Raw genomic sequence first — 12,046 nt, 5'->3', positions numbered from 1 at the left:
TAAAATTGGTACAATGGCTTGGAAGCTTTATGTGGAAAGCATATCCTGGGTTGCAGGTAAGATCCACTGTGTGAATCACTCTGAACAGTCCAATCTGCATGTATTTGCATTCACACTTGCTGTTATACAGTGGATTCACTGAACTTGTGTGATGGTTTGTTTTAGCATCTTGGAAAATGGAGAAAAACAAGAAAAAATCAACATTCACCAATATCAAACAGTCACACAAAAACACTAACCTGTGTAAAACCAGAAAGGCATTCAGAATTCTTTTTTCACCACATCTGTGATTTATTGCCATTAAATTGACCTGATTTTCACACAGTAGTTTTTAATAAATTGTCCCTTTGAATCAAGCTCTAAATGAAATGTTTTGATGCCACAAAATATTGTTAGTGTTGTTGCTCCTGATCTAAAGCTGAAACTTTTTGGGTGTTGTATGTCAGTGCAAATATGAATAAACATCTGTAAGCTAATTTGACTGTAATGAGTCTCATTTCTTGATTTTTGATACCTAATACAAATGTTTGAAAACTTAGAATATTCTTAATGATTTCAATTTCAGAAGTTGAATTCAGATTTTCAGCATGAAGAAGAGTAAACCCGTTATATCATTTGAAGTAACTGGTCACCTCAGCTTTAAAAAAAACAAAAAAAAACCTCCTGAGTTGACAAAAACAGGACACCACATATTTAACCCTTGTGCGTCAATTTAAAAAAGTTACTCAGAGGACCTTAGAGGACAAAAATGTCAACAAAAAAAAAATCAATCAGCTTTATTGCTAAGTATACTTACACATACAAGTAATTTGTCTTGGTGACAGGAGCTTCCAGTGCACAAACAATAGAGCAACAAGACAGACATTAATAAAAAGTGAATAGAAAATAAAGTATATATAGAAATACACAATAAGACATATATATATATATATATATATATATATATATATCAGAATCAGCTTTATTACAAGTATGCTTACACATACAAGGAATTTGTCTTGGTGACGAGATTCCAGTGTACATATATAAAAAAAATAATAATAATTATACACAGCCTTTATTATTGTTATTGTCACACATTTTCATATATACAGTGAAATTTCTTTGTTTTCACATGTCCCAGCTAAGCTGGGGTCAGGGTACAGGGTCAGCCATGATACGGCACCCCTGGAGCAGATAGGGTCAAGGGCCTTGCTCAAGGGCCCAAGTGGCATCTTGGCGGTGTTGGAGCTTGAAACCCGACCTTCTGGGCAGTAACCCAGAGCCTTTAACCGCTGAGCTACCACTGCCCCAGTTTTCACATATCCCAGCTAAGCTGGGGTCAGAGCGCAGGGTCAGCCATGATACAGCTGACCCATGATAGGGTCAAGGGCCTTGCTACAAGCCACTACTGCCACTTCCCCCTACAGTGTATGTACGTATGTACATACACACACAGACACACATAGTGCAAATCTAATACAAATCTGTTATCTGTTATGTACAGTGCAAATACAGTATGTTAAATACATTGCAAATGTTTTTTTGTTTTTCCAGAGGAATGCAATGGCAGAGGAGGTTGGATGTGTTGGATAAATATAAAAAAAGACTAAACTGTGTATTGCACATAGTTACTGCTCAATGGGGCAATTTAACTGTTCATGAGATGGATAGCCTGAGGGAAAAAACTGTTCCTGTGCCTGACGGTTCTGGTGCTCAGAGCTCTGAAGTGTCGGCCAGAAGGCAACAGTTCAAAAAGGTAATGGGCAGGGTGAGTGGGGTCCAGAGTGATTTTTCCAGCCTTTTTCCTCACTCTGGAAGTGTATAGTTCCTGAAGGGGGGGCAGGGTGCAACCAATAATCTTCTCAGCACTCCGAACTGTCCTTTGTAGTCTTCTGCCACAGTGCTGTTTAGAATGGTAAGGGGGGTCAGTGTTGGGGGGTTCCTCCTGAAGTCCACAATCATCTCCACCGTTTTGAGTGTGTTCAGCTCAAGGTTGTTTTGACTGCACCAGACAGCCAGCTGTTCAACCTCCCTTCTGTATGCAGACTCATCGTCATCTCGGATGAGGCTGATGACAATGGTGTCGTCTGCAAACTTAAGGAGCTTGACAGAGTGGTCCTTGGCGATGCAGTCATTGGTGTAGAGGGAGAAGAGTAGTGAGGAGAGCACACATCCCTGGGGGACACCAGTGCTGATTGTACAGGTGCTGGAAGTGAGTTTCCCTTGTCTCACAAGCTGCTGCCTGTCCGTCAGAAAGCTGGTAATCCACTGACAGATAGACATGGGAACAGAGAGTTGGTGTAATTTATTCTGGAGTATAGCTGGGATGATGGTGTTGAAAACTGAACTGAAGTCCACAAAAAGGATCCTTGCATATGTCCCTGGTCTGTCCAGATGTTGCAGGATATGATGCAATCCCATGTTGACTGCATCATCCACAGACCTGTTCGCTCAATAAGCAAATTGAAGGGGATCTAGAAAGGGTCCAGTGTTGTTCTTCAGGTGAGCCAACACCAGTCTCTCAAATTATTTCATGGCCACAGACATCAGGGCGACGGGTCTGTAGTCATTAATTCCTGTGATTTTTAGTTTCTTTGGGACAGGAATAATGATTGAGCGTTTGAAGCAGCATGGAACTTCACACTGCTCCAGTGATCTATTGAAGATCTGTGTGAAGATGGGGGCCAGCTGGTTAGCACAGGATCGAAGACACGCTGGTGAGACGCCATCTGGGCCTGAAGCTTTCCTTGTCTTTTGTTTCCGAAAGACCTGGCTCACATCATCTTCACAGATCTTAAGTGCAGGTTGAGTAGCAGGAGGGGGAGGAGTGGGATTGCAGGAGGTGTTGGTGTTTGTGTGAAGTGAAGGTCAGAGTGGGTGTGGGGTGTGATATTGGGCCTTTCAAATCTGCAGTAGAACACATTCAAATTGTCAGCCAGTTGTTGGTCCACCACAGGGTTGGAGGTAGGAGTCATGTAATTTGTGACTTGTTTCATGACACTCCACACTGATGCAGGGTCGTTAGCTGAAAACTTGTTTTTCAGCTTCTCAGAGTATCTTCATTTAGCCACTCTGATTTCCTTGTTCAGTGTGTTCCTGGCCTGATTTTACAAGACTTCATCCCCACCCCTGTAAGCATACTCTTTGGCCTGACGAAGCTGCCTGAACTCTGCTGTAAACCACGGTTTGTCGTTGTTGAACTTATAAGTCCTAGAAATAAGTCCTAGTAGGAATGCACATATCCCCACAGAAACTAATATATGATGTAACAGTATCTGTGAGCTCTTCCAAATTGGTGTGTGCAGCCACAAAAACACTCCAATCCATGCAATTGAAGCAGGCTTGTAGTTCCCGCTCTGCTTCATTGGTCCATCACTTTACAGTCCTTACTACTGGCTTGGTTGATTTTAATTTCTGCCTGTAGGTTGGAAGAAGATGAACCAGACAGTGATCAGATAGTCCCAAAGTTGCTCTAGGGACAGAGTGATATGCATCCTTTATTGTTGTTTAGCAATGATCCAGTATGTTCCAGTCTCTGGTGGTGCATGTAATGTACTGTTTGTATTTGGGCAGTTCACGTGAGAGATTTCCTGTTAAAATCCCCAAGAATAATAATAACTAAGTCCGGGTATTGTTGTTCTGTGTCTGTGATTTGATCAGTCTGCTGTTGCAGCGCTGTGTTCACACACGCGGCGAGGAGAACGGCTTACAGTTAATAAAGAGCGCTTCCAAATTAGGACAGCACATCCTTTTTACCATTGTTACATCTGTACACCAACTTTCATTGATGTAAAAGCATGTTCCACCACCTCTCGTTTTCCCCGTTAACTCCGCGATGCGATCTGCTCTGAACAGCTGAAAGCCCGGCAGATGTAACACGCTGTCTGGAATGGCTTCACTCAGCCATGTTTCTGTGAAGCACAAGGCAGAAGAGTTTGAAAAGTCCTTGTTTGTGCAGGTGAGGAGATGTAGTTCGTCTGTTTTGTTAGGAAGAGAGCGGAGATTCGCTAGATGAATACTCGGCAGCACTGCTCTAAAGCCGTGCCGACGGAGCCTGACCAGCGCGCCTGCTCGTCTACCTCGCCTTTGTCTCCTAGCGTGTTTAAACAACACAGCCGCACCTCCGACTAAAATGTCCAGCAAAACTTCAGAATATTCAAAAACCGGGAACAGGTTGTCTGGTATATGCTGCTGAATGTTCAGCAGTTTGTCCCTGGTAGAACTGACTGGAAAAATATTTATATATATATATATATATATATATATATATATATATAACTCAGCAAAAAAAGAAACGTCCTCTCACTTTCAACTGCTTTTATTTTCAGCAAACTTAACGTGTAAATTTTTGTATGAACATAAAAAGATTCATCAATTAAGACAAACTGCACAAGTTTCACAGACGTGACTAACAGAAATGGAATAATGTATCCCTGGGGGGGGGGGGTCAAAATCAAAAGTAACAGTCAGTATCTGGTGTGGCCACCAGCTGCATTAAGCTGCAGTGCATCTCCTCCTCATGGACTGCACCAGATTTGCCAGTTCTTGTTGTGAGATATTACCTCACTCTTCCACCAAGGCACTTGCAAGTTCCTGGACATTTCTGGGGGGAATGCCCCTAGCCCTCACCCTCCGATCCAACAGGTCCCAGACGTGCTCAGCGGGATTGAGATCTTCGCTGGCCATGGTAGAACACTGACATTCTTTTCTTGCAGGAAATCACACACAGAATGAGCAGTATGGCCGGTGGCATTGTCATGCTGGAGGGTCATGTCAGGATGAGCCTGCAGGAAGGGTACCACATGAGGGAGGAGGATGTCTTCCCTGTAACGCACAGCGTTGAGATTGCCTGCAATGACAACAAACTCAGTCTGATGATGCTGTGACACACCGCCCCAGACCATGACGGACCCTCCACCTCCAAAACGATCCCGCTTCTCAGCAGTACAGGCCTCGGTGTAACGCTCATTTCTTCGACGATAAACGCGAGTCTGACCATCACCCCTGGTGAGACAAAACCGTGACTTGTCTGTGAAGAGTACTTTTTGCCAGTCCCGTCTGGTCCAGCGAAGGTGGGTTTGTGCCCATAGGCGACGTTGTTGCCGGTGATGTCTGATAAGGACATGCCTTACAACAGGCCTGCAAGCCCTCAGTCCAGCCTCTCTCAGCCTATTGCGGACAGTCTGAGCACTGATGGAGGGATTGTGCATTCCTGGTGTAACTCGGGCAGTTGTTGCTATCCTGTACCTGTCCCGCAGGTGTGATATTCGGATGTACCGATCATGTGCAGGTGTTGTTACATGTGGTCTGCCACTGCGAGGACGATCAGCTGTCCTTCCTGTCTCCCTGTAGCGCTGTCTTAGGCGTCTCATAGTACGGACATTGCAATTTATTGCCCTGGCCACATCAGCAGTCCTCATGCCTCCATGCAGCATGCCTAATGACGTTCACGCAGATGAGCAGGGACACTGGGCATCTTTATTTTGGTGTTTTTCAGAGTCAGTAGAAAGGTCTCTTTAGTGTCCTAAGTTTTTATAACTGTTGGGCCTCATGTATTCAGATAGAAGACAAAGGCAGGCCTAACAGTCATAAAAAACATTCCTCAAGCCCCCTCCTTCTAAGTCAGATGTTGTACTGATAAAAATCGCGCCAAAATCAAACAAAGGGAGTCCAAAACAGACTACAGATCCATGAAGCCTTGCCCTCTAAAGGATCGAGCTCTCAACTCCTATAGGATGAGGCACACCACAGAACATCCCTCAAACATGACATCATCAGGACTTCAAATAATTCTGAAATGCTTCCAAAGTGGCTTCCGGCTACTTCGTTCACCGAATACGGACGTAGCTTTTTGCTGCTCTCCGGTGTAACCTTGTGGCATAAGGAAGTAATGTCCGACTTGAAACTGTAGCCATACAATCTCCATCTCGCTGGACTAGTTGAGATTACTCTGTGTTCAACCAAACATTCTAACGGATCCGAAGGAGACCGCCGAGCAATTCGCATCTTCATCCGTTGGCCTACAGAAGTGAAGAGATTAAAGATTTCTCTTCCATCTTCAATCAAGTCGACATTTCTGAGTTCTCCGCCAGCCCGCCGAGAATCAACAGCCGTACCGCCCGCCGACAGAGCGAGGAAACGGCCCCCCGTCATCACCCGAGCCTCAAGGAACCGGGTCAAAGTTAAAGGACGGAGGAAAACACATTCTACCTGTGTCCTCATGCGATTCAAGTAAGAGGTTTACGTCTGGGCAGAGATAGAATATTATAGCGTGTTATTCTTGTGTTTCAAGGTTTTTGCTTGTACAGTTTACGGACCGCCATGTCCACTAATTATTAATACTCAGGGTATTAATTATCACGAATTTGTTTTGCTGTATTGTAGTCCAACCAAATTGGACTGTTGTGCATTTTCGCCATCGCGGGTGAGACAGCAACTGAGTTCATCCATTAAAGAGTCAAATAACAAGGGACATTTACGAGCCCCGCTTGTAAAACCGCGTCTCTGAGTGATGAACACGGCTGCTTCATCTCCAGCTATCGCGAAATCAGCTTTCGGGCTGTCACTTAATCATCTCTCTCTCTCTCTCTCTCTCTCACTAACCACACTGACACACACACACACACACTGTCACACACACACCTTGTGTTATAGGATTATTTTTATTTCCATATCTAATCATATCACTGTTTAGTTTGTAGTTGTAAGTCGGAAGTTTATTGACTGCATTGTATTAATTATTAATTGATATTACTGCATAAATAAACTTTGTTTATATTACAGAGAGAAGTGTTTTGGTTTGTTTTGCATACGCCTGTGTCGTGCTGACGGGATGTCAGTGCTCGGATTCAAACCTTCATTCATTGTTTTTTTTTATTCGAAAATCGATATTCTTCGGATGTCGATTTTCCTAAGAAAACAATCTAATATTGAGACTGTTTTAATATTCGGTTATTAGTCCCTGATTTCAGGGTGGTGCCCCGTCAATGTTAATCCTTATTAATATTCTATTGATTTTTGATAATTGATAATTATCTTTGATTGAATTAGAATGATCAATAAGCTAGTGTTGATTTTAAAGGATTAAAAAAAAAAGTTAACATTGATTCTCATCAATGTTCTATTGATTTTAATAATAATTATCTTTGATAATTATTAATTATTGCTAATAACCAAACTTGCTCCTAAACGTAGCACACTACATTTACTGGAGTCCTATATGAGGTTTTAATGAGTTAGATCCAATTAATTAATTTAAATATTGATTAATAACTACAGAAATAATTATTAATTATTTCTGATAGTAACACTGATCTAAACAACCAGTAAAGCCCTACATAATAATTGGTGCCTCGTGTGAGGCATCCTACGTGCCAGTTCTGTCACAGTGTGTATGCATAAGAATCCAAAGTAATAACTTGAAATCCTTACTTCAAAGTTTGGTTCTGTTTGACAATTTACTTCTCAAAACTTGCCAAACATAAGCCAGTGTGGTGTGAAAGTGCTCTTAAGAGTGAATTAGGGGTTGGAAAATGTACTACAGTCTGCTTAAAATCTGCTGTTGTTATTATTTAACTCCTAACACTTTCATCTAAATGTTACAGAGAGGTGCCAAGTCACTTCATTGACATCCACCAAAGAGAGAACACAGTGAAATTTGCACATTACATAACAGTAGACCGTAAGCCACAGGTCGAAGCCTCTCAACTGTGCTTTCGTGTTAGCATTATATCAACTGTAAAACAACAAGCTGTCAGAGCCACTATCACAAGAATTTTTACGGCCCCAGTAAAATGAGTCACCAATCGCCCTGCGTGACTGGAGCTAAAGCTCCACAGAGGTTAGTCGACCCAGCATTGCAAGATGTAGTTGCTGCTGTCCTTCGTCTCTCCATAGAGGAGAGAGATAACCTTAACGGCTACAATATTAGTCGTTGTGATGAAGCATTGCAGGAACTAGTTGATTATGTCAACAACCCAGTCGGGAAGCCAATGCGCACAATCCTGGACCTTGTGGGCCAAATGTTCCTTCTTCATCACCGCAAAACCCAACTGCAAACCGCCGAGCACCAGGCCCAGCTCGCACAGCTGCAGAGCAGCTATCATGCGGTGCAGAGGGAAAATCTCAGCCTGCACCAAGAAATTAGGTGCACTCAAGCTGAGAAAGTCCAGGCACAGAAAGATAATGCCCAGATGCAGGAGGAAAACGAAGCCCTGCGCAGGCAGCTTCAAGCTGCCCAGCTAAAAGTAGAGTCAGATCAGGTAAGTGCAGATGAAACGCACCGCACGGCATCTGACATAGAAGAGGGCTCCCTTTTTAGCGATACGCGTAGAAATGTGCCCCTGAGAAACCCAGGAACACACGATAGGAGCCGAGCTGCCCCTAGTGGTACAGTCTCTGACTTCGTCCTCCAAGGCACCTTTCAAAATCCTCCAGCGGCCCGCTGGTTGGAGGCAGGTGCCCCTCCTTATAGTTGCCCTCCTCAGTCATTTTTCAGTCATGACACCGTGCGTTTCAAACCGACTGATTCCACACCACGAAGGGGGGACAATTATTTTCAAGCCCAGAGTGGTGTAAGCGGCTCGAATATCCCATTAGCCAGGGAGATGTACGCAACCCGGGGTCCACCCCCACGCGTCGACTGGACTCCTTCCCCACCATGAAGGGGAGGAAGTCGTCCTCATCGCTATAGCGATCCGAGTGACTATGATGTTTCGGATGACTCGGACGACCCGTGGTCATACCAACACCAGCGCTTGCGCATCCGACAACTCAAGTCCCTCGCAGGGGACATAGAATGCTTTGACCCAAATAATCGAGATTCAAACATCGACAATTATCTTAGGGAAATTGAGCACTGCCTGATTGATTTGCCTTACGCTTCCTCGTGCGAAAAACTCAAGCTCATATGGAAGACCACGGTAAGGAGTGTCCATGCGTTCATGGAAACGCTACCGACTGGTACACGAAACCGCTACTCAGCTCTGTGTAAAGCCCTACGCGAGGAGTATTCGCTGTATATCGACGAAGCCTCCGCTACCATAGCTGCTTTCGCCATCACCCAGAAGAGGCACGAGCCTCCGCGTGAGTATTATAGACGCCTGAGAACCATGTACTTCCAAGGAAGTAATGCACCAGGTCTGGAGGAGGAACGAGCTTTCAAGTCTCTTTTCCTTCACAACCTCCACGAGTGCGTGCGATATGACGTCACGATGCACTGCAGAATGGGCAACCCCACCATGCAGGAAATCAGAAGATACGCGCAACTGGCATGGGAGACACGAGTGCGCCCTGCCCGAGGGCACGAAGGTGACGCCAGAGCCCTGGGGATCCAAGCCTCATTTGCAGACCTAGCGCTTGAAGGCAACGAAATGCCTCGCGTTAAGGTGAATGCTAGAACAGGACCCCAAAGGTGGCGATCACCCCGCCAGCAGGGTAGGCAACAGAACCAGGGGGGTGGTGACCAGACACACCCCCAGGGTCACGGCAGGCCTAAACAACAAAACGTTCGCCGGCCGAAAAGAAATGCGCGTTTCGAACGAAAACCCAAACAAGAAGGTGAGTGGGTAGGCAAGGTTTCAAATACCCTCAGAGAACAAGATTTGAGAGAGGAAATGGAGGATATTAGGAGACGCTTGACTGAGTTAGTAACTAAGCTTGACGTGCTTCGTTGTTCACCAGGTCCATCGACCTCCTCAAGGGAACACGGCACTGAAACCCCGTCAGTATGACTAGACGATGTACCCCCTCCCGTTAACACCAAAGTTTACTTTGTAGGTCGGGAAAAGGGGAACAGTGTCCAAGTTGCTCCCCAAAACAGTCACTCCTAACATGCCACACCCTCCTTTTCTGACCTTCTTGGGCGATCTGTACCGTAAGGGCAACGCCTGACACGTGGGTTATTCAACTCCCACACACTACTCAACACCGGTTCCGAAATAGTCTAATGGGTTCCAACACCTTCGCAGAGGTGGCTAGAGCAAAGCTCTCCCTTGGCAAACCGTTATAGACAGAGACCTGCAACGTAAGCGTCACAAGCTACACGCAAGATAGGTCGTCTATCACAAAACTGGCCTGGATTGACACCTTTCAAGGGATGATGCTAACAGACCCTGTTTACATATGTCCCATTAATACGGAACCACTGTTAGTTGGCCAGGACCTACTGAACCGATTGGCTCCGCTCATTGACTGCCGTCGTGGACTCGTGGGCTCAGGTTGACATACCGAGACCACTTGGTCCAGAAAACAGTTCACCAGCTTCAGATACACATGTCGCCATCGTCCAAAAATCCAGCAGAGACAACGACTCCAAGAAGAACAATTACAGGGCCTGAATAAAACCCTTCAGGGTACTATAGTCACTGTAAATTTGCAATCCGTTCTTATCAATAACACTTTGCACTCTTTAGGGATGTTGTCAGAGAAAACAACTTATGCGTGTATCGTTAGAGATCTAATGCAGGACCTCAGGGAAATTAGCTCCTCAGTCAACAGTCTGAGTGGTGGAAGGATTCCAGCTTACCTGGTCTCCCTAGACTTTTTCGAACAAATCTTTAGATCTGCTACTATCTCCATTGTGCAACCTTCACAGATACACATGGCATATAGTTTGGCATTGAAATTCCAATCCATGTAAATCCTCAGAACCTCAAAATAGGATTTATCCTCAATCTACCATCATAGGCAGAATATATATAGACTAAAATCTGTATTTAATGTTGGTTTTCAGAGAGGTAATGCACACATTCACCTCAAAACACCACCAACACTCGCCTACCATGATGAGGACCCCTCGCTCTACCTTATCTCTAACCTAAACATGTGTACCAAGACAAAGTACATTCATTGGGTTTGTCAAAACGCAACCCCTTTGTTAGAGAGGTGACTAACTACCTCTGCGGCCAAAGAGCCGAATTCCATGAACAAGTGTCATGATAGCATGTCCATCAAAGATGAAGGAACAGAGACAAAGGTAGAGCGAGCAGGCAGTCGCTGGCTCGTTAACACACCAGCCACCGAAGTCATACGTCTGCCATGATACAGCCACTAAACTAAGGCCACTAAACCAAGGCTACCAAACCAAACTGTGTTCTTAATGGTTCCCCAAGGAGCCAGCGTGCACACTGACGATATTGTCCTCCATCATCTCAATGTCAACAAACATGACGCAGAAATTGAGATCATGGACGCATTTAGAGGCCACAGCCTCATCGTTGATGACACCCTTCGACAGCAGCTTTAGGCTGAAGGGATGGAATTAGTGAAGTTCAGTCTCAAACCGACTGGCTTGACCACTATATTTCATAGTCACATAAGCAGATCGTCATCTTACCGAGAACACACTATCAGTTTGGTTGCCCTCTGGCTCCTCCTTAGTGGTTGGATCATCATCTCAATTATTGAACACGCCATGTACAGGTACATTCAACACCTACAGGCCAGACTGGACTCACTTCTCATACAGCTGCATTTTACACACCAGTCTGAGCCCATCACACAGGTTAACCCCATCATTTCCAAGGATAAGCCATTTTAACCTTTAACCCTCCTTTCCTCTAACATTTTGTTCCTAGTAACCAATGTCAGGTTCTACTTTGATTTTGTGTTATGACCAAAGAACAACAAAGGATTGTGTTATGGTTAATGCTGTGCCTTCCAATAACTTGAAATGTTTATGTGTGATGAATGTAGTTTTAGAATTAGCTAGAAGTTCTATGCCCAGATGTGCCTCAATCTCTGTCCAGACGATAAAACCTCTGTGAACTCTAATGAACTGTATGGACTGTGCAACCATTTCTCTTTCCTATCAGGAATACATGGATGGCGTAACCCACAGGTTACTGTGAACCGACAAGAACTGTTCGGCCTTTCAGTTGCTCTAAAGATGCTGGACAACAACCAACTCTTCAGAACAAAGGGGGAATGTTGGGCCTCATGTATTCAGATAGAAGACAAAGGCAGGCCTAACAGTCATAAAAAACATTCCTCAAGCCCCCTCCTTCTAAGTCAGATGTTGTACTGATAAAAATCGCGCCAAAATCAAACAAAGGGAGTCCAAAAC

This window comes from Myxocyprinus asiaticus, chromosome 12, assembly GCF_019703515.2.
Source record: "Myxocyprinus asiaticus isolate MX2 ecotype Aquarium Trade chromosome 12, UBuf_Myxa_2, whole genome shotgun sequence".
Classification (NCBI taxonomy): domain Eukaryota; kingdom Metazoa; phylum Chordata; class Actinopteri; order Cypriniformes; family Catostomidae; genus Myxocyprinus; species Myxocyprinus asiaticus.
The sequence above is the reverse complement of the archived record's forward strand: the minus strand, read 5'-3'. Positions refer to the sequence as shown.